This window comes from Manis pentadactyla, chromosome Y (assembly GCF_030020395.1).
Source record: "Manis pentadactyla isolate mManPen7 chromosome Y, mManPen7.hap1, whole genome shotgun sequence".
Taxonomy (NCBI): domain Eukaryota; kingdom Metazoa; phylum Chordata; class Mammalia; order Pholidota; family Manidae; genus Manis; species Manis pentadactyla.
In genome coordinates, this window is record NC_080039.1 from 482,934 (window position 1) to 510,583 (window position 27,650).

The following is a 27,650-nucleotide window of genomic DNA, read 5'->3' on the forward strand; positions in this document are numbered from 1 at the left end:
CCTTAACATACTTGTTATCTACCAACTGAAGTTGAACAAAGGATGGAAACAGACCACAACTTCCTAGTTTCAGAATTTTTCCTTTCTCCCAAATTTAAGTCAATAGCAGCCATAAAAAAGTGATAAAGTGTGGGGGTACTATAGAAAGCAAAAGATTAAACCGAATGTCAGATACAAAAAATAAACTGAAAGGTTTAATAATGTTTAAAATGAAATGTGCTTATTACATAACAGACAGACTTAAAATATGTTCAACATCACTGTAGCTTTATCCTTACAAAACGTGATCATAGTTCACTGTCAATCATTTCCAGTATTCAAACAGTGACCTAAGCACAGCTTAGATGGAAATAAGGTACTTACATTGGAACAACAGTAGTCCCAATAGTTTATATTTGAAAACCATTTTTAAGTAACCTATTAAGAATTTTAATAACTAATGTTCACATTTTCAACTCAATAAGTCTATGGGTTTGTCTGCTTTTTGGTTTGTTTATTGGTTTGGGGGTGGAGGTAGGGACTAAAACCAATATACATAATTTCCAGAGCAGACTATATATGGTATTATACAAGCCAATTTCCAAATTCCAGATTTGCTTTTTTCAGCAATGCATTCATTCTGTTAACAAAAGTGGCCCCCTGTGAGTTTCTACAAGTCCATTTGTAACATATTCAATGTACATGAATAATAATTTCCCATGAGTGCATTTGGGGTGGGGGTGAGGGTGGGGAATCACATGGAGCTAATAGTAGTACTGTCCCATGGTGTGAGAGTAAAGTTTCTCTCTCACTGACACTTTCTCTCAATTTCACCTCCCCCGGTATGATTCCATTCATAATCTCGATATTTAAACCAGAAAGTTATTATGGACAATCCAAAATAACCCAAGGAACATGCTAAAGTTCTACCAATGATCAGCTTCTAACTGAAGGACTGAAGGAATTAAATAGAAGGCACAGTAGCACTGAAATATTTCAAATCATAGTAATCTTTTTGTGTATATATTTGCGTGTGTGTGTATCCTATACTTTCTTTCTTGTTGTTAAAAATGTCTGCTGAACAATTAGGAAATACTTATTTGTCATCTTTCCCTTTAATTTTTTTTTGTATACCATATCTCAAACACTGGCCAGGATCTCATTTTCTCTCTTTCACCTCTCTTCTTAGTTAAAGGATGCCAGGGCTCTCTTCTCATCAGCATGATTGATCTGGTTTTCTTTCTGCAGTTGCACAGCCTCCATTTGGTGATGCCTGGAGATAATTTTATTTTTGGCTTAATTTCTCAGGAATTCTTCTCATGGTACTTCCACACTAATCATTTTTTAACAAAGGGTGTTCTATTTTGAAAGCTGACAAATAGGAACGGTTTATGGGTTCAATTTTTAAAAGATCACTTGTTTTATCAACTGATGCATCCTTTGATTCATTTCTAGTATTCAAATAATGATTTCTGAGGCTCTGTCAACATCAGGAATGTATTAAATTTCAGATACTACAGGCATAAGTCTATTTCTGTTGTTTCCTGTAGAACAATCAGAAACGGGAAAATTATTAAACTTTCTATATGATATGTAGCATTTGCCTTTGTGGAATTAATAGTAGAACAGATGAAAAGATTTAAGTTGATGATCAACTCAAAATTCTTCAAAGTTCTAACTTATCATATAACCAAATGAACCAAGTCTAAAACTATCGTTGAGTCTCTAGTGAGTTTTATGGATGAATTTAACTTCCTTAGAATCCAGTAGTATCTCAGAAAATAGAGATGTAACACAAGGGTCAAATACGGAAGTATAAGGGCAGAGGCAGAGGGAAACCGTTACATTACTTTCAAAAGGCCTACTGGTTTGGAGGGAAAATTTCATGAAAACTTGCCTCTTTAATGCACAGTTGACTCTTGAACAACATGGATTTGAGGGTCCACCTATATGCGGATTATTTTCAATAAATATACTTAGAAGTTTTTTGTAGATTTGTAACAATTTGAAAAAACACTGTTGTTCCTTTAGCTGATTTTATTCTAAGCATACAACAGTATATAATACATATAACATATAAAATACGTGTTTATGTTATCTGTAAGGCTTCTGGACAACAGTAGGCTACTCATAAAGTTTGTAGGGAGCCAAAAGTTATATAATCTGGACTGCATGGGGATTGGTACCCCAACTCCTGCATTGTTCAAGGGTCAACTGTGTATGTAACTCAATCCCACAAAACCAGTTCAAAATTAAGCTGTAGCTATGTCTCGGAAAGTAGAGAAAACCAAGTAAGGGCAAGAGGGGAAAATCATTTTAAGTTAGTGTGAAGCTTGGGGAGTGGCAGGATGGACAGTCAAAGAGATGACAATGCACTTAGGTTGCTCAGGGTACAGTGAGCAGGGCTGTTTATTTGAAAGAAGTGCTACGTGAATGATGCTGAAATAAACATCTATGCTCACATCTCCTAGTACATGGGAAAGATTTTCTCCTGGGTTTCTAGGTATAGAGTTGCTGGGTCAGAAAGCATATGAATGCTCAACTTCCCAAGACAATCTCAGACTGTTTTCTAAAATGACTGTACCAATTTATATCACTATTAGCAATATTTAAGAGATCCTGTAGACCCACATCCTCTCAAATGCTTGGCATTGTTTGAATTTTTATCTATCAAATGGGTGTAAAATGGTACATCAGTACACTTTTGATCTTCAGTTCCCATGATAGTGAGTAATTTTTGTATATGTGTAGGCCACATATATTTCTTCTTCTATCAAATGCCTGCTTGTGTCTTTCTCTCGTTCTTCTTTTGAGTTATTTACAGGTATTCTTTAAAGATTCTCAGTACTAACTCTTTATCAGTTGTGTGTACTGCAAGACGTTATCCTAGCTTGGAACTTGTCATTTTATTTTGATTAGTATATGTTTATTGTTTTCCTTAAGAAATGCTTTCCCACCCTAAGATATAATAGATATCTGCTCATATTTTATACAAGGAGGGTTAAAGTTGTTTTGACATTTAAGTCCTTAAGCTGTATGATTTTGGTGAGGGTTCTACTTCGTTTTCCATATGGATAACCATTTTTCCTCCTCCATTTACTGAATATACCTTTCTTTCCCCACTGATCTGACATGCCATCTCTTTCATAAAACGATGTCCATACATGTATGGCTCTACCTCTGGGCTCTTTACTTCATCCCACTGAACAACTCGTTTGTTCCCTCCATGCTTTCTAAAGTGCCATGTTTCATAATAGATCCTCATGTCTGGTAGGGCAAATCTCATCTTCCTATTCTTCTTCAGAAGTGACCTGGCCATTCTTTTCGGCTCTCTCATCTGACACATCAATTTCAGAGCCATCTTATTAAGTTTCATGAAAAACTCTGTGATTTTGATTAGAACTGCACTGAATGAACAGATAAACTTGGAAAAAACTTACAATGTTGCCTTCCTATCCTGGGACAAGGTACCTCTCCATTCATTTAGGTCTTCTTTAATGTCTCTTAAAAGTGCTTTATAGTTTTCCCTACAGAGGCATTGGATGTGTTTTCTTAAGGTTTATTCCTAAATCCTTCATATTCTCTGAACTTAATATAAATGTTTCCTTTTTACTTAATACGTTTTCTAGTTGTTTCCTGGTACACAAAAATGCAGCTGATTTTTGTGCTGGATAACCTTACATCCAACCATTTGTTACTCCCTTCTATTATTTATAATTCATCTGAAGATTCTTTAGTATGTGTCTATGAAAAAATTCATATTTTTATGTAAAATCATTTTTCTATGTAAAAAATCATATTCACAAAAAATGAGTTACATCCTCCTTTCCAATTCTTATGCCTCTAATTTATTTTTCTTATCATACTGTGCTACAACTCAGATATAACATTTTCAAATGTTGATCCTCAGAATTCCAAGATTCTGGAGGTGCTCCAGGGGTTCCGCACACTTTTGCCTCCAACGTCATTTAAAAATATACACCTGCTTTAAAAGCCCATAAAAGTTAAAAAAAATCCAAAATTCAGTTTTGTTTTGGTCCTGATGCCCTATCAGTTCATTATTCCTTTTCCTCCTGGTACTTTTCTTTATCTTCCATAACTTTATATTCATTTTCCCATGCTGAATCTGATGTCTGTCATTACCATTTTCTGCTCTCAAATCTCAGTGTTCACAGAGAACTACAGGGTCCACATTCTCTGACTCCACAGAGAACTGGAGAAAAACTCAGAAAACAGGAACACTGACTTATGAAAATGCTTTCCTAACTACCAGAATGCCACATTCCTCATAGGGCAATGATAAATACCTGAATTTAACTATATCCTCAGAGGATAAACTGTCTAAACTAAAAGACAAACTAGGAAAGGACACTGGAAAGATGGATTCTTTGAAGCTGAAGATACAACTGAGTTTGAGGCAGAGGTACATACATATTTGGAATTTTAGGCAACCACATTTGTAACAATAAAACCAATACTAAACTAATATTTATGTTCTACTTTTCATTTGGAAAAGTCACTTAATGAAAACCAATCACCAAAACATAATTCTGGAACTAAGAAAGAGGAAAATATCTAATCATGGAAACAGACCTCAGTGGAAAGAACATACCTGCTGCCACTCATTACATAGCCTGAGTGCTCAAATGATGCAATTTCTTCACTTGTCAAGCTAATTTCACCTCTTTGTGGGGTATGTTTCCAGCTTTTACATGTTCAGTCATAGCTGTACCTTCACCAGGTAGCAGCGCATGATCATAGCTACAAAGTAATTCTGAATTCAAAAAAGGTCCATTACAAAAAGGTGATCTTCTAAAGAAAGCACAAAAAAACCACCTTCCCTCACAAAACAGTAGGAATAACTGTTGCTGAGTGGCAGCATGCTGAGAAACCCAGTATTACTTTTCTTGAGTTAGTGAACATTGCACTGTGTCCTAAATAACTATCCAGAAATACAGACATACTTTGGAAGAACAAAAGAACTATGGTATTGAGTACAGATTTATAACCATCAACTTATCCCCATAGACCTTGAGTTTATGGCTTCTGCCTCTAGTGAATTCCTTTTCTATTAAAAAAAAGTAAAGAAATAATATATCTCTGGAAGCAACCAAAGTGTCCATCAACAGATGAATGAATAAAGAAGATGTGATACATATAGACAATGTAACATTATTCAGTCTTAAAAAAATAAAGAAACCGGACCATTTGTGACAACATTGACAAATAAGCCAGGCAGAGAGACAAATACCATATGACTTATTCATGGTATCTAAAAACAGTACAAAACAGAATGTACAAAACAGCTGTAGACTCAGAGACACAGAGCTAAGTGACTGGTAGTTACCATGGGGGAAGGGTTGGGGTGGGTGAGTGGGGAGGGTGAGAGAGATAAAGGGGTACAAAAATCTCAATCATAATATAAATAGGTCATGGGGATGGAAGTGCAGCATGGAGAATATAGTCAATGATTCTGTAACATCTTCCTATGTTGACAGATATTAACTGCACTCATTGGGGTGAGGATTTAATAATGTGTGTAATTCCTGAAGTACTGTGCTGTATACTTGAAACCAACATAAATTTCTCCATCAACTATACTTCAATAAAAAAAGAAAAAATGTATCTCAAATTTGCATACCTTTTAGACTTATAACCAATAACAATGCTATATAATAACAAGTATTAATGTTCATTCAATGGGACTTTAAAAACTACCATCCCTTCATTTAATTCACTGACTACTTCTTGAATACCTATTAAACTCAAAGCCTGTAATATAAAAGTAATATCTGCTCTTGTGGAATTTACATATTAATAAGGATATTAATAGCAACACAAAATAGGATATACAATACACTGCACAAAAGAAATAGAAAATGCTGTGAAGACTACAGGATTAAAGAGGGATAGGAATCATACCTACCTATGGAGGAAAGGTACTGGGAATCTGCACATGCCCCGTCCTTTTGAAAAGGGCTTTGACGGAAGGTAAGGATTTTAACAGGGCGAGATTGGAGGCAGTAAAGAAACCAGGGCTGGGAATAGAAGGTAAGGCATGTTGGGAGAAGAAATAAGGTGAACAAGGCACAAAGTCGGAAAGTGAACAGTAAATACAGGGAAGTTTCAGTTCTTCTCAGTTGGAACCTGGGGTATAAACAAAGGAGTAGAAGGAGATAAGCTTAGAAAGGTAAGTTAGGGCCATACTTTTGGGAAGGTACTTTAGATATTATAAATATACTGTTACTTACTTCAGAAGTTTATCATCTTGAGAGACAAGTGTTTTTGGAGCCTCTGGGCCGACTAAATCTGAGAGTCCTTCAGGCTCTGCTTGAAGGATGTTCAGAAACATACTCACACTTTGACTACTCGGTTAGTATGCTTCCTGGGTTTTGAATCTGGGTCTATCAGAAGCAACCTACTTAATCAATCATTCCAGGGGTACCCCAGAAACTCTTCTTGAGAAGCTTTAGAGCTTGAATCACTGGAATCTTTCTGCTCTTCTTTGACTTCTTTTTCTTGAATTTCTTCCTGTAATGATTATAATTTGACACAAATTGATTTAATATTCCCATGTTAAAGGCCATCTCATTTTGTCAAGGCAATGAAAAGACTGATTAAAATGATTTAAATTCTCATCTTATTCAAACTTGTTAAAGGATTTTTATTAATTTTTTTTCTAACTTATTTAACTAAATCATGTTTCCCTATTAAAAAGATTCCTACAGGGGAGCAGAGCCAAGATGGCAGCGTGAGCAGAGCAGTGGAAATCTCCCAAAACCATATAAATTTTTGAAAATACAACAAATACAACAATCCCTAAAAGAGAGACCAGAAGATTCAGGATAACAGCCAGGAAACATATACACCTGCAAGGACCCAGCGCCGCATGAAGGGGGTAAGGTACAAGGTATGGCTTGTCCGTACACAAGCGCCCCTCACCCCAGCTCCCAGTGGGAGGAGAGGAATCAGTGTGGGGAGGGAGAGGAAGCTCAGGACTGCTAAATAACCAGCCCTAGTCATCTGCACAAGAAGCACAGACACACAGTGCGTGGGGTGCTGGATAATAGGGAAACAGGACAGTAACCTGTGAGTGCCTCCCTGCAGCCAGTGCCCCTGGGACAAAAGAAAAGCAAGTAGTTTTTCAAAGTCTTAAAGGAACAGGGTACCCACAGCTGGACGGAAGCATCCCAGGACACTTAGCCCAGAAGCTGGGAATCTCAGGGAACTCCAGGCACCCTAACCACCCAGGCGGCAGCACAGCTCTGAGGTCCCTCATGGCGATAAACAGCCTCCCGCCTATTCCCCCTCCAAGAGGGGGTCTCTGCCTCAGCGGAGCAGCAGCCTGAGAGCGGCCACACCCACAGCAACCTTGCGGAGATCTACAGTGACCAGGCAGGAATCAGAGACCCTATCTGCATGCAGCTGCCCAGCAGAGGCCGCTAGGGGTCGCCATTCTCCCAGGAGAGGAAGGCCACAAACTAGCAAGAAGGGATGTTCTCCCAGCCGACACACGCGACAGCTCCACACAACTACCTCTATTGCCATGAAAAGGCAGAATAATTTGATCCAGACTAGAATCACAGAGACAACCCCTGAAAAGGAGCGCGGAGAGATAGAACTAACCAATCTCCCTGAAAAAGAATTCAAAATAAAGGTCATACCATGCTGATGGGGCTGCAGAGAAAAATCCAACAGCTAACGGACAAAGTAGAAAGGGAAACTACAGAAATGAAACAATCTCTGGAAGGATTTAAAAGCAGAATGGCTAAGATGCAAGAGGCCATTGATGGAATAGAAACCAGAGAACAGGAACGCATAGAAGCTGACGCAGAGAGAGATAAAAGGATCTCCAGGAATGAAACAATATTAAGAGAACTGGGTGACCAATCCTAAAGGAACAATATCCGCATTATAGGGGTACCAGAAGAAGAAGAGAGAGGGAAAGGGATGGAAAGTGTCTTTGAAGAGATAATTGCTGAGAACGTCCCCAAACTGGGGGAAGAAATAGTCGCTCAGACCACAGAAGTACAGAGAACTCCCAACAGAAGGGAAACAATGAGAACAACACCAAGACACATAATAATTAAAATGGCAAAGATCAAGGACAAGGACGGAGTATTAAAGGCAGCGAGAGAGAGGGAAAAGGTCATCTACAAAGGGAAACCCATCAGGCTATCATCAGACTTCTCAACAGAAACCTTATGGGCCAGAGGAGAATGGCATGATATGTTTAATGCAATGAAACAGAAGGGCCTTGAACCAAGAATACTATGTCCAGCAGGATTGTCATTTAAATATGAAGGAGGGATTAAACAATTCCCAGACAGGCAAAAGGTGAGAGAATTTGCCTCCCACAAACCACCTCTGTAGGGTACTTTAGAGGGACTTCTCTAGATTGGAGCACTCTGAAGGGTAAACAGATGTCAACAGAGAAAATAAAATCACAGCAAAGAAAGCAGAACAACCAAATACTAAATAAAGGCAGAAAATAAAATGAACTACACACAAAAGCAGTCAAAGGAAACACAAAAGAGAACAGAATAAAACACCCAACATATAAAGAATGGAGGAGGAGGAATAAGAAGGGAGAGAAACAACGAACCATCAGACAGTGTTTATAAGAGCTCATTAAGCGAGTTAAGTTAGACAGTAAAATACTAAAGAAGCTACCCTTGAAACTTTGGTAGCTATGAATCTAAAGCCTGCAATGGCAATAAGTACATATCTTTCAATAATCACCCTAAATGCAAATGGACTGAATGTACCAATCAAAAGACACAGAGTAATAGAATGGATAAAAAAGCAAGACCCTTCTATATGCAGCTTACCAGAGTCTGACCTCAAACTCAAAGACATGCACAGACTAAAAGTCAAGGGATGGGAAAAGATGTTTCATGCAAACAACCAGGAGAAAAAAGCAGGTGTTGCAGTACTAGTATTTGCAGACAAAATAGACTTCAAAACAAAGAAAGCAAAAGAGATAAAGAAGGACTTTACATAATGATAAAGGGTTCCATCCAACAAGAGGATTTAACCATTATAAATATATATACACCCAACACAGGAGCACCAACATATGTGAAACGAATACTAACAGAATTAAAGGAGGCAACAGAATGTAATGCACACATTTTAGGAGTCTTCAACATACCACTCACTCCAAAGGATAGATCCACCGGACCGAAAATGAGTAAGGATACAGAGGCACTGAACAACACACTAGAACAGATGGACCTAAAAGGCATCTACAGAATTCTACATCCAAAAGCAAGAGAATACACATTTTTCTCAAGTGCACATGGAACATTCTTCAGAATAGACCACATACTAAGCCACAAAAGAAGCCACAGTAAATTAAAAAAGATTGAACTCCTACTAACCAACTTTACAGACTACAAAGGTATAAAACTAGAAATAAATTGTACAAAGAGAGCAAAAAGGCTCACAAACACATGGAGGCTTAACAACATGCTTCTAAATAATCAATGGATAAATGAACAAATTAAAATAGAGATCAAGCAATATATGGAAACAAATGACAACAACAACAGAAAGCCTCAACTTGTGTGGGATGCAGCAAAAGCAGTCATAAGAGCAAAGTATATAGCAATCCAGGCATATTTAAAGAAGGAAGAAAAATCCAAAATGAATAGTCTAACATCACAATGATCAAAATTGGAAAAAGAACAACCGCTGAGAAGGAGCATGGAGAGATAGACCTAACCAATGTCCCTGAAAAAGAATGCAAAATAAAGGTCATAACCATACAGAAGGAGCTGCAGAGAAAAATGCAAGAGCTAACGGACAAAGTAGGGAGGGAGACTACAGAAATAAAATAATCTCTGTAAGGATTTAAAAGAAGAACGGATGAGAGGCAAGAAGCCATAGATGGAACAGAAACCAGGGAACAGGAATGCATAGAATCTGATGCAGAGAGAGATAAATTATCTCCAGGAATGAACAAATGAGGCCTAAAGTCAGCAGAAGGAGGGAAATAATGAAGATCAGAGAAGAAATAAATAAAGCTGAGAAGAATAAAACAATAGAAAAAAATCAATGAAACCAAGAGTTTGTTCTTTGAGAATATAAACAAAATAGACAAGCCTCTAGCCAGACTTATTAAGAGAAAAAGAGAGTCAACACACATCAACAGAATCAGAAACGAGAACGGAAAAATCACAGTGCGTTCCACAGAAATACAAAGAATTATTAGAGACTACTATGAAGACCTATATGTTAAGAGCTGGAGAACCTAGAAGAAATGGAAAACTTCCGAGAAAAATACAATCTTCCAAGACTGACCAAGGAAGAAACAGAAAATCTAAACAAACCAATTACCAGCAGAGAAACTGAATCAGTAATCAAAAAAACTACCCAAGAACAAAATCCTCAGGCCAGGTGGATTTACCTCAGAAATGTATCAGACATACAGAGAAGACATAATACCCATTCTCCTTAAAGATTTCCAAAAAACAGAACCGTTGAGAATTTCCCAAACTCTTCTATGAAGCCAACATCACCCTAATGCCAAAACCAGGCAAAGACCCCACAACAAAAGAAAATTACAGACCAATATCCCTGATGAACGTAGATGCAAAAATACTCAACAAAAAAGTAGCAAACTGATTTCAAAAATACATCAAAAGGATCATACATCATGACCAAGTGAGATAAATTCCATGGATGCAAGTATGTTACATTACATTTGAAAATCCAACAACATCATCCATCACATTAAGAAAAAGGACAAATAGCACATGATCATCTACATAGATGCTGAAAAAGCATTTGACAAACTTCAACATCCATTCATGAAAAAAACTCTCAACAAAATGGGCATTGAGGGCAAGTATCTCAACATAAAAAGGCCATATATGATAAACCCACAGTCAACATCATACTGAACAGTGAGAAGCTGAAAGCTTTACCTCTGAGATCTGGTACAAGACAGGGATGGCCCCTCTCCTCACTGTAATTCAACATAGTACTGAAGGTCCCAGACATGGCAATTCAACAAAGCAAAGAAATACAAGGCATCCAGATTGGTACAGAAGAAGTTAAACTGTCACTATTTTCAGATGACATGATATTGTACACAAAAAAATCTAAAGACTCCACTCCAAAACTAGTAGAACTAATATTGGAATTCAGCAAATTTGCAGGACACAAAATTAACACACAGAAATCTGTGGCTTTCCTACAGACTAACAATGAACTAATAGAAAGAGAAATCAGGAAAACAATTCCATTCACAGTTGCATCAAAAAGAACAAAATACCTGGGAATAAACCTAATCAAGGAAGTGAAAGACCTATACCCTGAAAAGTGTAAGACATTCTTAAGAGAAATTAAAGAGGACACTAAAAAATGGAAACTCACCGCATTCTCTTGGCTAGGAAGAATTAATATTGTCAAAATGGCCATCCTGCCCAAAGCAATATATGGATTTGAAGCAATGCCTATCAAATTATCAAAAGCATTCTTCAATGAACAGGAACAAATAGTTTGAAATTCATATGGAACAACAAAAGACACCAAATAGCCAAAACAGTCCTGAGAAGGAAGAATAAAGTGGGAGGAGATTTCACTCCCCAAGTTCAAGCTCTACTACAAACCCATAGTAATCAAGACAATTTTGCACTGGCACAAGAACAGAGCCACAGACCAGTGGAACAGAATAGAGACTCCAAACATTAACCCAAACACAGATGGTCAACTAATATACGATAAAGGAGCAATGGACATACAATGGGGAAATGTCTGTCTCTTCAACAGATCATGCTGGCAAAACTGGGCAGCTACACATAAGAGAATGAAACTGGATCACTGTCCTACCCCATACACAAATGTAAACTGAAAATGGATCAAAGACGTGAATGTAAGTAATGAAAACAAAACTCTTAGAAAAAAACATAGGCAAAAATCTCTTGGACATAAACATGAGTGGCTTCTTCCCAAACATATCTCCCCGGACAAGGGAAACAAAAGCAAAAATGAACAAGTGGAACATTATCAATCTGAAAAGCTTCTGCACAGCAGAGGACACCACCAATACAACAAAAAGGTACACTACAGGATGGGAGAATACATCCATAAATGACAGATCCAATAAAGGGTTGACATCCAAAATATATAAAGAGCTCACACACGTCAACAAACAAAAAGTAAATAATCCAATGAAAAAATGGGCACAGGATCTGAACAGACAGTTCTCCAAAGGAGAAATTCAGATGGCCAACAGACACATGAAAAGATGTTCCACATCGCTTGTCTTCAGGGAAATGCAAATTAAAACCACAATGAGATATCACTTCACACCAGTAAGGATGGATACCATCCAAAAGACAAACAACAAATGTTGGTGAGGTTGTGCAGAAATGGGAACCCTCCTACACTGCTGGTGGGAATGTAAATTATTTCAACCATTGTAGAAAGCAGTATGGAGGTTCCTCAAAAAGCTCAAAATAGAAATACCATTTGACCTAGGAATTCCACTTCTAGGAATTTACCCTAAGAATGCAGCAGCCCAGTTTGAAAAAGACAGATGCACCCATATGTTTATCGCAGCACTCTTTACAATAGCCAAGAAATGGAAGCAATCTAAGTGTCCGTCATTAGATGAATGGATAAAGAAGATGTGGTACATATACACAATGGAATATTATTCAGCCATAAGAAGAAATCAAATCCTACCATTTGCCACAACATGGATGGAGCTAGAGGGTATTATGCTCAGTGAAATAAGGCAGGCAGTGAAAGACAAGTACGAAATGATTTCACTCATATGTGGAGTATAAGAACAAAGAAAAATGGAAGGAACCAAACAGCAGCAGAATCACAGGATCCAAGAGTGGACTAACACTTACCAAAGGGAAAGGGACTGGGGAGGAAGGTTGAGAAGGGAGGGATAAGGGTGGGTAAAAAGAAAGGGGGCATTACTATTAGCATGTATAATGTGGAGGGGGTAAATGTGGAATGCTGTACAACATTGAGAAGACAAGTTATGATTCTACAGCATCTTGCTGCACTGATAGACAGTGACTGTAATGGGGTTTGTGGGGGAGACTTGGTGAAGGGGGAGCTTAGTAAACATAATGTTCTTCGTGTAATTGTAGGTTAATGATAACAAAATTAAAAAATGTGAGATAAAAAAGGATCCCTTCAGAGACAAATGAAATACAATTTTCATGTTACGGAAAGATAATGGAAATAAAGTGTTTAAAAAACAGCTTTTACCAATTTGAGCATCAATAATTTAAAGTGTAATAGCTTAAATACGTATCAAATTTGTTTTCATAATCAAGGAAGTGAAACCAAATCATTATTTTGAAAAGTCATAAAACAAAAAAAATTGAAGTAAGCCATTATTGTGCCCTTGTTATATAAACTAAATTTCATGGTAACCAAATAGCTGAGGGTAGGCTTCTTTTATAGAATTATCTACCTAATAAATGAAGAATGTAGGCCAGAATTAGACTATCAATATTTTGCAATCCCACTTAGGCAATGACCATCAATGGCTGTTAGTATGACAAAGAGAGACAACCAGACATTATTTTCCTCCTGATAGAAGTATGCAATACCAGCTAAAAAGTACTCCTGCCAAAAATTTACATCTGAACCTCATCAAGTCTCTAGACCTAACTATCAATCTATAGGAAACATAGAAGCCAGAGAACATGTTAAAAGTACACTATAAGACTATGGTCAGCAAAATTCATACTGCAGGAAATTCTGAGGTAAATGATTTGATTTCTTCAATGAATAAAATGCAGGAACAAAAAGGGGAACCTATTGATTTAAAGAGATGTACAAGATATATCAACCAATTGCACTTTGGGTCCCAATTTGAATAAACTGGACAAGAAACTGAGAACTGACAAATTACTGTTAAATATTTCAGACATGATAGTAATATTGTGCTTACAGTTTTTTTTACAAAACTAACATCTATCTTTTAGAGAAACATGCTGGTTTACTAATGAAATGATATCTTGGATTGGTTTCAAAATAATGGGGTCACTGGAGACTTCCTGTGAGTTGATAATTATCAAGCTGGGTGATAGTTACATGGGGGATCATCATATTATTTTACTTAATATCTTACATAACTTTATATATATTTGAACATTTCAAAATAAAAATTGAAGGAAAAAACTGACAATTTGCATTTCTTCTTTTCTGTTTTATTGGCTTTCTTTGCTCTCCTTTTTGCATCATCATCTGCAAATTAAACCACATTATAGTTTAAAAAAATTAAACTCTAAAACCCCAAAACTTTTGAGTAGATAAATATCCTGTTGCCTGATTTGCTGAAACATAGAAATTAATTCAAACATTTATTGCTACTCATCACAAAATGTGCTAGGCATTGGGGACACAGAATTAAAGTCACACAAAGTATTAGGTGATACAGGACGATGTTATTAATTTTACTGTATGAGATAATAGTATTGTGATTAAGTAGGAAATGTCCTTGTGTTCTAGAGGTGTATACAGAAATATTTAGGATGGTACAGTGATATTTGTAATTTACTTTCAGTATCTCCACAAAAACTCACATTTTTTAAACAAATATGTCAAAATGCTAACAAATGTTAAAATCTTGGGTGCTCTGGGCATATAGAGGAGTCTCAAAAGCAGGCTGATTTGGGGAGGGTAATTGAGGAATGGTTGCCCAGGAGAAGGTGATTCTTAAGCTAGTTCTTTCAAAAACCAGGTTTTTAGAAAAGCAATGCACACCCATTGCTGAGATGAGTAAGCCAAGCCACATGGAGGGAGGGTCTGGTGTCGTGGGCAGATAAGACTCTCTGTGCCAAGTAACAGAATCAAGAGAAAGGCCATGGAATACTGAGGAGACAGAAAGTAGTTCTCAGGCTACAGGATGCTGCAAGAGAGAGACCCAGGTCTATGTGATTACTGAGGCATCGGTCAGGACCCAACTTCACCCTGACGGCTATGGAGAGCTACTGAGGGACTTTAAGTAGGGGACTGACCTCCTAGGATTTGTGCTTTACAGAAGTTCAGTCTTCCGGCAGTGAGGAAGGAAAGTGACAAGGGGGGCCAGGAAACCCTGGTGACATCAGCGGAAGGAGCACCTTTGTGTCATGTGTCCCCAGTGGAGGCACCCTCTGTCCAGCATCAGCCAGGAGAGGGCACAAAAGGATGGCTTATTGTGATGTGCCACCCTACAGGAGGTGTCTTTCACAATCAGCTGCTGGGAAGCGGTCTTTTACGATGTGCCTTTTTGAAAACTGCACAAAGGTGCCCACTGAGTGTGAGAATTTCACAGAAGAGCTGCTCTGCTGAGCAGACACAGCCTGTATGGTTTGGTTCAGCACCACGTGTCTCAGAACCCAACCCCAACTTGCTCCCATGCCACATGCCTTGTGCGATACACACAACCAATCTGGAGCCATACTGCTTAGGTGTGAATCCCAACTGTGTGTCCCTGAGTGCGGTACTTGGAAACTGCTCTATTGCCTCCATTTCCCATCTCTAAGATGTATCCAACAGTTACCACTGTGTGTACTGAACAGCAATAGTGAATATCAAGTACTAAGCAGGGTGGCTGGCACAGTGAGTGAGTGTTCATAAACTCTTGTCCCTTATTGTTGTTTTTAAAACCTTCCTCTAAAATAAGCTTTAAGAACCACAACTTGGTTGGAAGCTAGGTTTGCAGAATGATGCTGTCTTTCTTACCACTGGAGTCTGTTTCAGAATCAGAGTCACTGTTACTATCATCAGAATACTTCTTATGTTTTCTTTTAGATGAGTTTTTCTTTCTCATTTTCTTGGACCTTTCTTTTGAATGACTAGATTTCTTCTTCTTCTTTTCTTCTACATAAAGCAGAAATAAAAAACTTACTTCTAAAGAGGAATTTCTGAGTACCAATTTTATTATATTTGAAATACTGGAAAGGAATATATGACAGGCAATTTGAATAAAAGCGACGTCCAATATTCAACTATATATAAATGTGTTTTGTAACTCCTCAATAAAAAAAGCTCTGTATTTAAAGAATACCTTCTCAGGTAGAAGACGAAGTGGTACGTTTCTTTGGCCCTTCGTCCTCTACTGGTGTATGTTCATCAGAGGTGAATTTAAAGAAAACAGTTATAAGCATCAGAAAAGTGATGAAATATAGACCATGGAGTATAAAAGTATAGGCTTGAAAATTTTCAGGAACAAATTGATTGAGAAACATTAAAATCAAACACTGGACTGCATTTACAATTGTACAGTTCAAGGATCTACCACCTTCATAATCACATAATAATCGTTTACATTGCATAATGCCTTAGAGTTTACAAAGTGGTATTTACTGAGTGAAAGCAGCACATGAGATTAGTATTTTCAAAAGAAACCACCGGGTGAAGGTCATGAACCATAAGGAAACTCAAAGAACTGTAGTCAAGAAGGCTGTGGGAGGACTTCCTAACTCTATTCTCTGTGTGCAAAGGCCACACGGCAGAGCAGCACCTGTCTGTCTCCCCAGAGCATGAAGCACCTGACAAACTACAGCAGAAGATATCATTCTGTTGCAAAAAATTCTGCAAATGGGCGTTATTAAAATTCTACAATAATTTAAAAGGGAATTTCTATATCATATAATCTTTTCCTCTGAAGATCACATCCGGAACAATTCAGGAATTGCCTAGAAATTATTCTTAGGGTTCCTTCGAACTCTTAATTTTTCGAATGCAGATTCTATGAGTGTTTCCAAAGGCATCTATAAGAATAACTTTAGATAATAATGCTTTATCACCCCATCAAAAATGACAAGTTTACTTGTAAACTCAATGTATCAACTTAACCTAAAGATGACACAGAAATGGAAGACAGGGAGGAAGAAGCTTATCAATAGCACCAAAGAGAGAAAAAGTTAGGAAAAAGAGAAAGCATTAAGCCTTCAGATAATTTGATATAGGAAAATCTTCTGAACAAAACCATATTGGAATATTCATTTTTAAAAATGCCTCTGGGAATAGAACAGAGAGCTCAGAAATAAACCTACTCATATATGGTCAATTAGTTTACAACAAAGGAGGCAAAAATATATAATTGGGAAAGACAATCTTTTCAATAAATGGTAATGGGAAAATTGGACAGCCATATGCAAAAGAATGAAAATGGAACACTATCTCACACCATACAAAAACATTATTTAAAATGGATTAAAGAGTTGAATTTAAGACCTAAAACCATAAAACTCCCAGAAGGAAACATAGGTCCACTTCCAGGTATTTATCTGAAGAAAAGAAAACACCACTTGAAAAGATATATGCACCCCCATGTTCACAGCAGCATTATTTACAATAGCTAAGATATGGAAACAACATAATTGTCCACTGGTGGATGAATGAATGAAGAAAATGTTGTATAGGAGAGGGGATCAACATGGCAAAACAGGAATATCTTGAGCTTATTTTCTTCCATGGAAGTTCCTTGACATAGTCTTGGAGACGATTTTAAATCTGACACCAAAAGGATAAGCAAAGAAAGCAAAAATAAGCAAGTGGGGCTGTATCAAGCTAAAAACTTCTTCACAGCAAAGGCAACCATCAACAATGAATATACATTGGGAGAAATTATTTGTAAATTATGTTATTTGGTAAGGGGTTAATATCCAAAATATATAAAGTACTCATACAATTCCGCAATAAAAAACAAAAATAAACCAATCATGAGGATAAATGTACAGGATAGGGAATAGAGTCAATAATAGTGTAGTATCTTTGTGTGACAGTTTATCAGAGTGAGCATTTACTAATGAATTTAGTTTTTGAATCACTATGTTTTATGCCTGAAACCAATGTACTATTGTATATCAACTACACTTCAATAAGAAAAAATAGCAAAAGGAAAAACCCAGGCAATCCAATTAAAAAATGAGCAGAGGACCTGCATAGAAAATTTCCCAAAGAAGGTATATAGATGGCAAATAGGTACATTAAAAGATGCTTATTTTCAGTAATTATGAGGGAAATGCAGATAACATCTCACACCTGTTAGAATAGCTATTACCAAACACCCAAGAAATAACAAGTGTTGGTGAGAATGTGGAGAAAGGGGAACCCTCATGCACTGTTGGTGGGAATGTAAATTGGTACAGCCGCTATGGAAAACAGTATGGAGGTTCCTTAAAAATTAAAAATACAACAGCTATATAGTCCAGAAATTCCACTTCCAGGTATTTATCTGAAGAAAACAAAACACTAACTTGAAAAGATATATGCACCCCCATGTTCACAGCAGCATTATTTATTATAGCTAAGATACGGAAACAACATAAGAGTCCACTGATGGATGAATGAATGAAGAAAATGTTGTATAGGAGAGGGGATCCACATGGCATAATAGGAATATTGTGAGCTTATTTCCCTCCATGGACACACCAAAATCTTCAACTACCTATAGAGCTATTATAGCTGAGAAAAAAAACAGAAGACTAGAAGAACAGATCTTACACAACTAAGGACATAAAGAAAAAGCCACAGTGAGATGGGTAAGAGGAATAGAGACATGGTCTAGTCAGAATGAACACCCCTGGGGTTGTGACCCACAAGGAGGAGGGATATCATGACCACAGAGACCCTCTCTGAGAAACAAGAGGTCCAAGCACAACAGCCTGGTGGACCTGCACTGGGAAGATAAGCACCAATAATACCTGGCTTTGAAAACCAATAGGACTTATGTCTGTGATACCCAGAGGGCAGAGAGAAACTGTGAGTCCAATCTTAAATGGTGTGCATACAATATCCCTTGCTCTGAGTCGCAGTGCAGAGGGAGCATTTTGAAAAGTGCCTGGATTATACATGAACATGACCTATTGACTAATCTTGTGTATGTGCAGGCAGGGCAGGGATCTATAGCAATTTTCCCTTGGGATGGAAATGTCGATGGACACCATTTTTATTTCAATTCCGTTCTACCTGGCTGACCTGGTGCTGCCATTTATGACCTCTCTATCGACTGGAATCACTTGCATGTCCTTGGTGTTCCCCTGAAGACTTGTCTCACTAACCTGCCTGCCCTGGAACTCCTCCCAATTAGCTCTTCACCCTGCCACACCTGGTGGATGACCCTGGCCAGCACCAGTACAGCCGCTAAGTGGCTAAGTGTTCCCACCCCAGACTATCAGCCCTACACACTAGAACACCTGCAACATTCACAGCTGGACCTCACAGCCACCCACACAGCAGAGGCCTGCTCCACACACCAGTGCCAGTAGCTGTTGCAGATGGGCCTCATGGCCAGATGCACTGAAGGCCAACCCTGCCCACCAGTGGGCTGCAGCAACTGCAGATGGGCCAAATGCCAGCCCCACACCCCAGCATGTTGTAGCACTCACAGTCAGGCCTAGCAGACAGTGGACCAGGGTACAGCCCTGTGCATCAGCATGTCTACACCAGTTGTGACCCAGGCAGAACAGGAGGGTGTATGCAGCTGACACAGAGGACTCCCCTGTGTTACCTGACTCAAGTGATCAGGGAGGTCTGCACTAGGAGGCCCCATAGGACATCTTCTGCTTTAAGCCACTCCTTTAAGACCAGGAAATATACCTAATCTACCTAATACATAGAAACAAAGACAGAGAATCAGACAAAATGAGGAAATCAGTATACTCCAAAGGGAAGGTAAGCCAAAGACATCAGAAAAAGAGCTGAATGAAACAGAGGATAAGCAATCCACCAGATAAAGAGTTCAAAGTAGTGGTCATAAAGAAGCTCACCAAACTCAGGAGGAGAATGGATGGACACAGTGAGAACTTTAAAGAAGAGATAAAAAAATATTTTAAAAAAACATTCAGAGCTAAAAAGTAACTAAAATGGAAAACACATTAGAGAGGATATTTATATTAGAGCACATATAAATGCTGTATGGGAAAATACATTTGCAACTGATATATCCAATAAGGGGTGAATATCCAATGTATTGGTGGAACTGAATACACATTTATCTGTCTACTTAGTTGGCCAACAAAACATGAAAAGATGCTCCGCATCAGTAGTCATCAGGGAAATGCAAATCAAAACTACACTGAGCTATCACCTCACACCTGTCAGAATGGCCACTATCCAAAAGACAGGAAACAGCAACTGTTGGCAAGGATGCGGAAGAAAGGGAACTCTTGTGCACTGTTGGTGGGAATGCAAAATGGTGTAGCCACTGTGAAAAACAATATGGAGATTACTCAAAAAATTAAAAACAGCAATATCATACAATCCAGTAATTCCACTTCTGTATTTACCTGAGGAAAATGAAAATATTAATTTGAAAATGTACATGAGCCTATATGGTTATTGCAACATGATTTACAGTGGACAAGATATGGAACCCACCTAAGTGTCCATCGATAGATGAATGAATAAAGATGTGGTACATGCACACAAAGGAATATAACTCAGCCATAAAAAAGAATGAAATCTTGCTATCTGTGACATGATGGATGGACCTAGATGGTATTATGCTAGGTGGAATAAGTCAGACACAGAAACACAAATACCATATGATTTCTCTTACACGCAGGATCTAAAAAACAAACAAACAACAAACCTAGAAACAGACTCATACAGAGAACAAACTGGTGGCTGTCAGAGGGGTGGGGAAAGGGGAAAGTGAAATAAATGAAGGGGATTAAGAAGTACAAATTTCCAGTTAAAAATAAATAAATCATGGGGAATATAGCCAATAATATTGTAATATATTTTTATGGTGACAGAAGGTAACAACACTTACCATGGTGAGCATTTTGTAATGTATATAAATGTCAAATCACTATTCTGTACACCTGAAACTAATATGTTGACTATATGTCAATAAAAAGATTTTTTTTAATTAAGAGGTAATAGGGTTATCAACAGCAGATTAAATGATGCAGAAGTGATCTGAAAGGTACAGTAGTGAACCAGGAAAAGACAAAAAAATATAAATGAGGATATTAAGCTTAAGGGACCTGTGGAATGTCAAACATACTAACATTCATATTATCAGAGTTTCAGGAGAAGAATGAAAGAAACAGAAAACCGATTGGAAGAAATAATGTCTAAAAGATTTCCAAACTTGATGAAGGAGATATCCAAGTCCAGGAAGCAAAGAGAGTCCTAAATAAGATGAACCAAAAGTGATTCACACACCACACACTATAATCAACATGTAAATATTTGAAGACAGAGAATCTTAAAAGCAGTAAGAGAAAAACAACTAGTTACATGTAAGTGTACCCCAAAATACTATGAACTAATTTTTAAAAAATTGAAGTACTTTGTTGTATAGTTGATATACAATATCACAATGGTTTCAAGCATACAATACAGTGATTCAACAGTTATACACATTATTAAATCCTCTCCCCAACTAGTGTGATTACTATCTGTCGACACAGAAATGTTACAGAATTGACTGTATTCTCTATGCTACACTTTTATCCCTGATTTTGGGCCTCTTTATCCCACACCACATATTTCATCCGCCCACCCCAAAGTTTCCCCCATGGTAACCACAAGTCGCTGCTCAGTGTCTCAGAGTCGATTGTTTTGTTTGTTTGGTTTTTAGAGTCCACATACAAGTGAAATCATATGGCATCTTTTTCTGCCTGTCTTATTTCACTTAGCATAACACCCTCTAATTCCATCCTTGTTGTGGCAAATGGAATAATTTCTTTCTTTTTTATGCTTCGAGTAATATTTCATTGTATATATGTACCATATCTTCTTTATTCATTCAACTATTGACAGACACTTTGGTTAATTCCATATCTTGGCTATTGTAAATAACATGAAACAAACATGGGGTGCATATATCTTTTTGAATCAGAGATTGTGATTTTTCAGGTAAATTCCTAGAAGTGGAATTACTGAGTCATATGGTATTTCTATTTTTAGTCTTTTTAGGAACCTCCATACTGCTTTCCACAATGGCTGCACCAATTTATAGTCCCACCAGCAGTGTAGGAGGTTTCCCATTTCTCTACATCCTCACAATAATTGTTATTTCTTGAATGAGCTGAATTTTCAGCAGAAACTTTACAGGCCAGAAAGGAGTGGCATGATACATTCGATGCACTGAAAAAAATTTACAACCAACACTATTCTACCCAGCAAGGTTCTAAATCAGTATTGAAGGAGAAACAGGGAATTTCCCAGAAAAGCAAAAGCTAAAGGAGCTGATCAACACCAAACCAGCCCTTTAAAAAATGTTAAAGGGACTTATGTAATGGAAAAGAAAAGGCCATACCTAGAAACAGAAAAATCATGAAAGGAAAATCACAATGGCAAAGGTAAACATGTAGTAAAAATAGTGGACCAACGACCTACAAAGCTAGTATGAAGGTGAAAAGACAAAAGTAGTTAAGTTAATTATATCTACAGTAATTACTTAAGAGATACACAAAATAATAAGATGTAAAATATGACACCAAATACAGAAAATATGGGTGGGGTGAGGCAAGTAAATATGTAGTGCATTTAGAATGTTTTGGAACTTAAGTGACCATCACCTTATAAAAGTCAACTCTATACATATGATGTTATATATGAACCTCATGGTAAAAACAAACCAAATACCTATAATAAATAAACAAAAATGAAGAGGACGAAAACAAACATAACACTAAAGAAAGCCATGAAATCACAAGGGAAGAGAGCAAGAGAAGAAAACAAGAAAGAAGAACTACAAAAACAACCAGAAAACAAAGAATCAAATGACAATTAGTACACATCTACAAGTAATTACTTCCAATGTAAATGGGCTACATGCTCCAAGCAAAAGACACTGGGTGACTGAATGGATAAAAAGCAAGACCCCTCTATATGTTCCTTACAAGAGACTCACATCAAACCTAAAGACACAAACAGACTAAATGTGAAGGTGCTTAAGTGGTAGAACTTTCTATCTGAATGTGCAAAGCCGGGGTAGCGATACTTACATCAGACAAAATAGACTTTGAAACAAAGACTGTAACAATAGACAAAGAAGGGCATTACATAACAATAAGGGGGATAATCTAAGAAGAGGTTATAATAGCTGTAAATACCAAGGAATCCAACACAGGGCTAGCTAAATATATAAATATTGACAGGCATAAAGGGTGAATTTGACAATAATACAGTAATAGTAGGGGACTTTAATACCCCCATTTACATCAATAGATAGAGCATCCAGAAAGAAAATCAGTACGGAAACACTGGCTTTGAACAACACATTAGACCAAATGGACTTAACCTATACAGAACATTACATCCAAAACCAGCAGAACACACATTCTTTTCAAATGCACATGGAACAGTCTCCAGGACAAATCACATGTTAGGCCACAAAACCAGTCTCAATAAATTTTAAAAAATAGAAATCACTTAAATAAACTTAGGAAGACTGAAAATTTTCTGACCATGATGATATGAAACTAGAAATCAATTACAAGGAAAAAATTGGAAAAAACACCAACAGATGGAAGTTAAACAGCATGTTACTAAACAATCAATAGGTCAAAGAAAAATCACAGGAAATTTAAAAATACTTGTAGAATAATGAAGATAGAAACACAATGGTTCAAAATTTTTTGGGATGCAAAAATAACAGTTCTAAGAGGGAATAGCAATATTGTCCTACCTAAAGAAACAAGAAAAATCTCAAATAAATAATCTAACCTTACACCTAACTGAATTAGAAAGAAAAAGATGACCTAAAGTGAGTAATGGGAAGAAAAAAAAAAAATTAAAGTAGAAATAATTTAAATAGAGACAAGAAAACTACACCAAAAAATTAATGAAACGAAGAGCTGGTTCTTTGAAAAGATAAACAAAATGGGTAAACTTTTAGTTAGGCTCATCAAGAAAAGAGGAGGACTCAAATTCAGAAATGAAGGAAGAGAAGTTACAACTGACACCACAAAAGTACAAATGCTTATAAGAGATTACTATAAAATTATATGCCAACAAATTGGACAGTCAAGAAGGAATGGATAAATCCTAGAAACATGCAATCTTCCAAGTCTGAAAAAGAAAATCTGAACAGACCAATTACTAGTAACAAAATTGAATTGGTAATCAAACACTCCCAAGAAACAAATTCAAGAACCAGATGGCTTTATAGGAGAATTCTACCAAACATTAGAGAGTTAATACCTATCCTCAAAGTATTCCAAAAACTGAGGGAGGAAAGCTTCCACATTCATCCTATGATGCCAACACCACCTTAATACCAAAACCAGACAAAGACACTACAAAAAAGTGACAGACCAGTATCCCTTGTGAACATAGATGCAAAAATCCTCAATAAGAAATATCAGCAAACTGAATTTAAAAATACATTGAAAAGATCATTTATCATCACTAAGTGGAATTTATTACAAAAAGCTTTCAATCACTTACTCTGGTTCTGGATTCTTTGGAGAAAGTTCCCATACTTCAGGAGCTCCCAATTCTCCAATCCCCTGTTTCTCACTTAATCTCCTAGAAATATAGGTGTGTAAATTATAACTCCATGGCCTAAGTTCTGTTTACTAAATATATCATCAAATTCAAAGAAGTCCAGTTAAGTCCTATTTTCCCTTTACATTTTAAACTTTAAATTAATGAAAACTTTGTGTAAATGTAAACTCAGAGAATTTGATGTTTTGATAGTATTATCAAATGGTATACACTACAAAGAGGCTAGGAGGCTGTCAAGTGTGTCCCTTCTGCTGAAAGACGGCAGAGCTCCTAATTGCCCATTTCATCTTCTGCAATATGTGACAGAAAACAGTTTTACATTTGGAAGTAACTTCATTTGCTTATACACATTCTTGAGAGTAAAGAGAAACTCTTCTTGTTATTTGGTCAAACATTCCATTCAAAGAAACTCAGGAATTAAAGAAGATAGCTAAAAAATAAAGCATTACAAGTAGAAAATTAAAGGAGCACTGAAAATGAAACAAACTTTTTAATAAAAATTGTACTCAGTGGCATACAGGGCTGGTTTTCTCTGTTTTCCCTAGTTCCTTTTTAGAAAAGGAATATATTCTCTATCTGCTCTTGGAGGACATGGGAAATTTTTCTCATTTATTTTTTATTTCTTCTCAATTTTTGCTCTCTCTCATAATAAACAAACACAAAAAACTAGGGCTCAATTCCACAAAGTTTAGCTGCTTGTGACTCTTTTTAAAAAAACACCTTTACAAAGTAAATGTAATTTATTTTGGTTTGATTGAATAAACCAGTTTTTACTTCTTTATTCATGGGAAAACGTGGTATAATCACAAAGTTAGACTCAGTTTACCCCCTTGAGGAAACAGTGTATAAGGGGACACACTTAAAAACCTGAAACTGGGACATGCATACCGGGGAAAGAATGCCTGACAGGCAGGAAAGAGTATGCAGTCAAGGTCTCATCCCTGCTGCCACCTGGCTTTATCTGTACTCTTAGATAAATTATTTATCTTATATGTATTAAATGTACAAATGCAAATTTCATGTGAGAGGTTCCAAACATCCTTTGGTGAGGATTGTCCCTTAAGAAGCTGGTTGCTTTTTGATTGACAAAGTGTGGGGGTAACTTCCTGAAAAATGTTATTTGGAGAGTTATGTCTCCAAACTTAACTCAGGCCTCTTTTTCCTTTTTCTGCCCCCATGCACCAAACCCTAACAGTTAACAATTAAGGACTACTTATTATGTTCCAGGCCCTAAATCATCACATAGCTCTGAGAGACTTTGTGCTAATTTTATCCCTTTTTAAGTTGTTAAGCAATTAAGCCCACAGGGGTTAAGTAACTTAACACTATTACCTAGTAAAGCACTGATGCTCAGTGAAATGTGTTCTGCTATCAACCGTACTTTGCTTCTCCCATCAACTTGGGCGATCTAATTCTGAAGCCTTTCCTCTTCATCACTATGCCTTATTACTTCCCACTTCTGGAGGGAAAAGATTCAAGAAGACATCTCCCAGCTACTGGACATTAACCTGACCCTCAATGCCTGTAATACTTTTATATTTCTTGTTTTTTCTTAAACACAGTACATGTAAAAGCACTTACTACAGTGCCTGATAATTTAACACTCATATAAGCTTTAGATATTAACACTTACACAGCGAAAGTTATAACCCTTTTCCTTTCTGCTTCTTAATTTATCCGTTCTTCCACTCCAGTACTCACTCTCCTTATAGGAGACCTGAACACCCTGACCTCACTTTTCATAGTCAAGACTGACAAGGTCTTTGTCAATGAAGGCTGATCTCAACAAGACCTTTCTCAATTTAGGCTAACCTACAGTTTAGAAGATCAGTTTTTCTACATTCAGTCATCTTCTCTCAGAGGCTTTTCTACCCTCCAATTTAAACCCCTTATCTCAGTCTTCCCCAACTCACTAAAAAAATATTGCCACTTACATATCATGGTATCTCAAACCTGTCTGACCATTCAACAAGTTGCCTGGCACTGCTAATTTTATGATCAATTAAGTAGTGCTCCTCCTTTCCATGAACTTGTGGGGCATAAAAACATGATCGCGAATTATGGCAAAACCAAGCAAACGCTTCAATTCCCGTAGGTCTGGCTCTCGGCCATGTCTGCTACAATAAGGGGGGGGACAAGAGGGTAGGGAGAGACCAGGGCACTGAATGATGCGGCCCTCGGGTGGGTGAAAGTCTAAGGGAAGAAAAGGGCGAATAAGGTGTTGTCGCGGGTAGACTGAAGGAAGGGAAGAAAATGGACACAGGCAGGCAGCGAGCACGAAATGCCAATAGTTAGAAAGATGAAAGACGAGGCGGACTCCGAAGGCAGGTGGGCCCCTCACAGCGAAGGTGCGCTCGCGTCACTCACTTCTGCCGCAGGCTCTCCTCCCTCTCCTTGTCCAGAAGGCTAGGCCACGGCTTGTCGCCCCCGGAGGGGCGCGAGTAGCCGCCGTAATAGGCGGACGAGGAGGCAGAAGCGAAGGGGGTGACCGGTGGCGCAGAGGGCCGCTCTCGAGAGCGTGACCGCGAGCGGGAGCGACAGGACTGGTTTCGGGAGCCTTGGCTGTGGCTATTCCGGTCTCCCGACCGAGAGCAAGAACGCGAGCGCGAGCGGCGGCGCCGCAGGGAGAGGGTGGCTTTATTGGGCTTGGGGCTCTTCAACGAACTGCGGCGTTCCCCACCCGAAGCCTGCGGCCTCCCGCTCCGGGCTGCGCGAACCAGACACCGGAGCCATCACTGCCGCTCGTTCTCCGAAACAGCAGGAGAAACGGGCGCTTACGGAACCGAAGGAGCTCTCAGCTGCCGGGCTGCCGGAACCTTGCAAACAGTTCCGGGTACTTCCGCAAACCCCCCCCCGCCCCCGGACCTAGGCCGTCCCCCAGAGGAACAGGATGTGTGTATCGGCATAAAGAGGCCGGTGGAGCAGCGGATCCGTCCATCGTTCCGGTTAGTGAAGCTGCTCACGTCTAAACTGCACAGGAGACCTCGTTCTTTCTTCTGCCTCTGGTTGACCTCCCTGAGGAGGGACAGTTGATTCCAGAACACGTTTCACTGAGCATCGGTATGAACAACAAAGCCAGTGTAATACATATATCTGTCACATGTGTATGTGTGTTGGAGTGTATATATAGGCTTACCTCGTTTTATTTCACTTTGAAGATAATGCGTTTTTACAAATTGAAGTTTTATGGCAACCTTACATAGTTTCTTCAACAGCATTTACTCACAGTGTGT

General features: G+C 37.9%; 1 pseudogene; it reads right to left on the reverse strand.

Annotated features, from left to right (window-relative positions):
• Positions 1 to 181: 181 nt before the first annotated feature.
• LOC130682076 (NF-kappa-B-activating protein-like) lies at positions 182 to 27,150 on the reverse strand (annotated as a pseudogene).
• Between the last annotated feature and the right edge of the window lie 500 nt (positions 27,151 to 27,650).